The 5,636-nt window shown below is 48.7% G+C and overlaps 1 long non-coding RNA gene across 1 annotated transcript; it reads left to right on the top strand.

The window, feature by feature from the left end:
• The first annotated feature begins 1,653 nt into the window (after positions 1-1,653).
• Positions 1,654-3,847, top strand: LOC121824464 (uncharacterized). Its single transcript, XR_006066353.2, has 2 exons — positions 1,654-2,774; positions 3,750-3,847. It is a non-coding gene; the product is annotated as an uncharacterized LOC121824464 (long non-coding RNA).
• Positions 3,848-5,636: the final 1,789 nt, after the last annotated feature.

A 5,636-nucleotide genomic window follows, 5' to 3' on the forward strand; every position in this document is an offset into this window, starting at 1 on the left:
CTTGTCACATGGTGACGGGGGTGGGGGGTGTGGGGTGGGAGTGGAGGAGATGACAGACTCCTAAAAACTGTCCTTTGACCCCAACATGTGCCATGCATACACACGTGCACACAAACATGCAGAAAAAAAATTTAAATCTAAATATCAAAATAATAAACCAGTCAATAAATGGGCTAACGGAACGAGCAGACAGACCTCCAAAGATAAAGTACAGGGTTGGGGATTTAGCTCAGTGGTAGAGCGCTTGCCTAGCAAGCACAAGGCCCTGGGTTCGGTCCTCAGCCCTGAAATAAAAAAATAAAATAAAATAAAGTACAAATGGCCAATAAACATATGAAAAAAGGTTCAACGCTTTTATCCATCAGAGAAACGCAAACAAGAACTACACTGAGAGTCTTTGTCACCCAGGTCAGAATGGCACTCAGGAAACTATAGATGTGGGTGAGGATGTGGGCAAAAGAGAACCATCATGGTGGGAATGTAATCAGTCTAGCCACTGTGGAGACTCCCCGGAAAGCTAAAAAATAAAAAACCTACTCAGTGGCCCAGTTATGTAAGCCAATATGTCACAGAGACACTGAGCATCAGCATTCCCTGAAGCACTATTCACAATGACCAAGTGTGGTGGTTGGAATAAGAGTGGCCCCCATAGGCTCCTATGTTTGAATGCTTAGTCATCAGGGAGTGGCACTACTTAGAAGGATTAGAAGGTGTGGCCTTGTTAGAGGAAGTGTGTCACTGGAGGTGGGCTTTGAGGTTTCAGAAACCCAAGCCAGGCCCAGTGGCCCTTTCTTCTTCTCCAGCTGCCCGTGACTCTGGATATAGAACTCCCAGCTACTCCTCCAGCACTATGTCTGCCTGTGTGCCACCATGCTCCCTGCCAGGATGATAATGAACGAAGCCTCTGAATCTGTAAGCCAGCCCCCAATGAAATGTCTTCTTTTGTAAGAGTTGTTTTGGTCATGGTGTCTCTTCACAGCAATAGAACCTTGACTAAGACACCAAGTTCCAAAGCCAGCCTAGGTGCCATTCAACAGAAGAATGGATAAAGAAAATGTAGTTTATACACAGAAAGGATTTTTTTTTTCAACTATAAAGAAGAGGGAAGTTGTTTGCAGAGAAATGGGTGCAACTGGAGACACTCATATTAAGAGAATTAAGTGAGTCTCAGAAAGGCAAATATTGCATTTTCTCTCATCTGTGGGTCCCGATCCTTCCAGATACATAGAAGTGTATATACAGATGGCATGGAAGTTGAAGCTTAACTGTCTGGGGAAATGGAGGAAACTAGTTGGAACGGGAGAGAGGGGAGAGCAGCAGGGTGTGGTGGGGAGCTCAGCACCTGATGTGCCTGCGTGGGAGTCTTGGGGGACTCTATAGGATGGCTAGCAGGAAGAGAGGAAGGTGGGCAATGTCAGTGCAAGAGAGGAACTGAGCCCCAGCTCCCGGTTGCCCAGGCAACAAGGGCCCTCTTATAGGAAATTAGAATAAGAGGCCATATACGGATGAGGTAGGCTGCCATTAAGGGAACGATTAACACCGAGTCTGCCCTTGAAGCAGCTGAGGCGTGGGAGAGGTTTGTGTGCAGCTGGCAAAGGAAGACCCCCTCCATGACCAGTCTGTTGGGGCCTGGAGTACTCATGGGTCCCATCTCCCTTAACTGGGGTATGGTGACATGAACAGTGGTGGCCATGCCTGTGGAGTCCAACGACACACCCAAAGAGGTAGGCCAGGTGCCCTGCCCCCACTACGGTCGTCTTACAGGTGAGGACACACAGGTGGGAAGATTTTATACTGCATCCAAGCTCCCACAGCTGTCTGTGAGAGAGGTGGACTTGACAACTGGTCTCTCTGAGATAAAGCCAAAAGTCAGTTTCCAGGCAGGGTGTAGGGGTGCACGAATATAATTCCAGCTCTCAGGAAGCAGGAGGATCGAGAGTTTGAAATCAGCCTGCTCTACATAGCAAGTTCCAGGCCAGGCTGAGCTACACAGTGAGAGCCTGTCTCCATGATAACAAAAGGTCCATCTGCAGAGCAGGCAGCCCACTGAACACCCTGAATGATGTGGTACCCACCTCAACAGGTGACCCCATACCTAAAGCACAGAATCCTTCTCCAAAAATGAACCCCTTAGAGAGACTGAAGAAAACAAGGATTCATCAAACAAGAACAGATAGCTCTGAGAAAGGAGCACACACACACACACACACACACACACACACACACACACACACACACACACACACACACACACATTGGGGTGGGTGCCTGCAGAAGGATGGCCATCCAAGCTGAAGAAACGGCAGAAGCCACAGTTTGGGGCATGCTCTGCCATAGAAGCTTGCACGCACCTACTCACCCACCAGAGGAGGGCCTAATCTGTCCTTCTCCATGGGTCAGGGCACAGGTCGTCTGCTTTTCCTCTGGCTGACCCCACCTTGAAAGTGACTCCTTATTCACCAGAGCGGGTAATGGGGGGAAAAAAAGAGGCATTGTGTTCTGGCTCAGAGCTTCTTCCATGAGTGTGGGGGAGGGGCGGATGCCAGTGTCTAAAGTCCTGACTGATCATCTGTGATTGTGACCTAAATTCAGAACACTCAGGTGGGAGCCGGGTCCCAATGCTGTGCCTTAGGAAGCCACCTCAGCAGAGAGGGTGGGCCTGCAAATCGAGCCTGAAGAAGGGACGGAGCTGATACATCATGCCGAGAGAACAGATCTCCAGATCTCTGCCTCCACCCACGGAGCACCAGCTCTGATTCCCTAAGCCAGTCTGAGTGAGTGGGAGGAGGGTTGACAGCATGATCAGCATGGGCTGCATGGGGACACACACACACACACACACACACACACACACACACACACACACACACACACAGATGAGCATGACTTGACAGAGTCAAAATCCTTCAACACCGATGAGGCTGAGTCCTGGTGATGCCACACCAAGCCTGTGGGTGACCCTGATGTAGGAAGGGGTCCTAGATCGCCAACGGGAAGCTGCATCTCCCCAAGGACTAGAGTCACTTGTCCTTGGGGAGGACTGCACATTGGACGGTGCCCCGTACTCACTGTCTGGGGCATCAGCCTGGAGTATCAGCCTGGAGAGGAACAAAACTATAAAAGCTTTTCTCTCTCTCTCTTTTTTCAATTAATTATTTATTTTATGTATACGAGTGCTCTATATGCATGTACATCTTTATTCCGGAAGAGGGCATCAGATCCCACTATAGATGGTTGTGAGCCTCCATGTGGTTACTGAGAATTGAACTCAGGACCTCTGGAGGAGCAGCCCGTGCTCTTAACCACTGAGCTATCTCTCCAGCCTATAAAAGTTTTGAGGTCACAGAAGCCTGGGTTGCGATTCAGCTTCCGCCATGTCTGGCTGTGTGACGGATGTGTCTCTGGGATTTTCTGATCTCTTATTTCCTTGAATGCAAATAGGAGGATGATTTTGCCCACAAAGAGGAGGGGCTGCGATTCTATCCTTTTTGACTCCTAAAGGAAGGGTTCTTTCCACACACAGCATCGTCTTCTGAGGGGCTAGCAATCACATGCAGCCTCTATCAGGTGGCTGTGCTGTGGTTTGAAGGAGAAATGTGCCCCATGGGCTGCTTTAACTGAACAAATGGGTTTCCATTTGGTGGCAGGTTTGAGAACCTTGTGGAACCTTTAGTGGGTGGCTGGAACCTGACATCCTGCCCCCTCCCCCTTCCTTGTCTCCCTCTCTGCTTCCTGTGTGCACCCTGAAGTGGGATCGGCCAGCTTCCTGTTCCTGCTGTTATGATTTCCCCAGCATGAGCAAGTCTCTCTTGAACCATCAAACAAAATAAATCCTTTCTCCCCCAAAGTTGCTTTTGTGTCCCGGTATTCGGTCTCAGCAACAGAAACGTGACTAATGTAGACTGCTGGCAGCCACATGCAGTGAGTACCACAGGCAGCTGTGCTCCTGGGGCCCCCTCTGAGTTAGTGTCCTTCAGATGAATCATCCTTTGTGCTAATGAGGAAACTGAGTCACCAGGAGGTTGCACCGTGGAGTCTAGGTCACATAGCAGAGCACCAGAACACGCCAGAAGAGAAGTCCACAGCCAGACCCCCTTTTCATCCCTATGCTCTTAGACCTTTAAATGGAGTTATGGAAGAATGATGTTCAGGTTCAGCCGATGATGGACTGCATACACCGTGGTGGTCCCAAAACCCCGGCGTGTATGGGAGATGCTACACCAGGTGTAAGCATGTATATTCCATGATGTCCACACAGCAAAGAGATCACGCAACAAAGCAATCCCTTGCATATATAATGTACCTGTCATTAAACAACATAGGACCATCCTGGCCAGGGTCCCATCATGTTTCAGAAAGCTCTGTAGGAGTCAGGTATGGTGGTGCATACCTTTAATCCCAGCACCCAGGAAGCAGAGGCAGACAGAGCTCTTTTAATTCAAAGCTAGCCTGGTCTACATAGCAAGTTCTAGGCCAGGCAGGACCATATAGTAAAACCTGGTTTTGTTTTTGTCTTGTTTGTTTTTTCAAGACAGGGCCTCACTATATAGCTCTGGCTGTCCTGAAACTTGTTTTTATTTGTGTGTGTGTGTGTGTGTGTGTGTGTGTGTGTGTGTGTGTGTGTGTATGTGTGTTTAATTCTGTAGTTAGGCCTCAGTTATAGTCAGCAAGCCAAGAAGCCCTAAATAGCCTTTGCTGGTGGAAGAGGGCTGGAATCCGGTCCATAGGTATCATGATGGGACTATGGGAATGTGGCAGATGCCATCTGTGAATTTAACCAAGCCCGAGGCCGAGCAGCCAAGCCAGGAGCATTGCATTTCCCTAATCATGCCAAGCATTCTTGTTGCTGTCTAAACCACTCGGCCTATGTGGCCCTCACCGTCTTTCTTGGAAGATGGAGATGCAGTTCAGAGCGTGAGGCAGGGCTCAGCCCCAGGAGTCTGTGGCTTCCTTATCTTATCTGCTTGGGATCCAGGAGGCCTGGTTAAGTTGTGTGAGAAACGGACAGCTGTGGTCCTGCTGCACTGCCCCTCTCCAGCCGGTTCTGTCGGTCTCCATTGTTGAAGACACCATGCTCTTTAAAGACAGGACACAAAGAAATCAAGCTGGAACTCAACTGGAAGAAAAATAATCAAGTCTTACCCAGGTACGACCCTTTGAACGACAATAAAGACTGGCCTGGTTAGATGTGACCATTGATGAAATGGTTGCATGTATGTTGTGGGGGTAACCAGCTGCTTTCTGCTTGGATTTGAGGAAGGAACATGTCTGGTACTGTAAACCTGGATGAGTCCTAGCAGCTGGAAAGATCATAGGCTCTAGGGGGACTCACTATTTTTTTTTTAAATTGGACATGTGCTCCAACTACCTTTTAAATATTCACGTTTATATCTATAGACTAGCGATGCTCTCAGCCTTTGACAGAAAAGGTTAGTGCATCAGTCCGTGGTTAATGCAGAGACTCATAACAGATTGAAGTGCTGAGAAAAGGGGGCAGTGGGGTACTTGGCCCTAAATACATCATCTTAAACACCCCCTCTAAGGCTTAAGGAACAGCAACAAGAGGGAGAAAAAGGAACGGAAGGGTCACATGTGGAGTCCTGTTGCAAAAAGATATCTTTTGGAGGTTGGAAAGA

The sequence above is a fragment of the Peromyscus maniculatus genome, chromosome 20, assembly GCF_049852395.1.
Source record: "Peromyscus maniculatus bairdii isolate BWxNUB_F1_BW_parent chromosome 20, HU_Pman_BW_mat_3.1, whole genome shotgun sequence".
Lineage (NCBI taxonomy): Eukaryota > Metazoa > Chordata > Mammalia > Rodentia > Cricetidae > Peromyscus > Peromyscus maniculatus.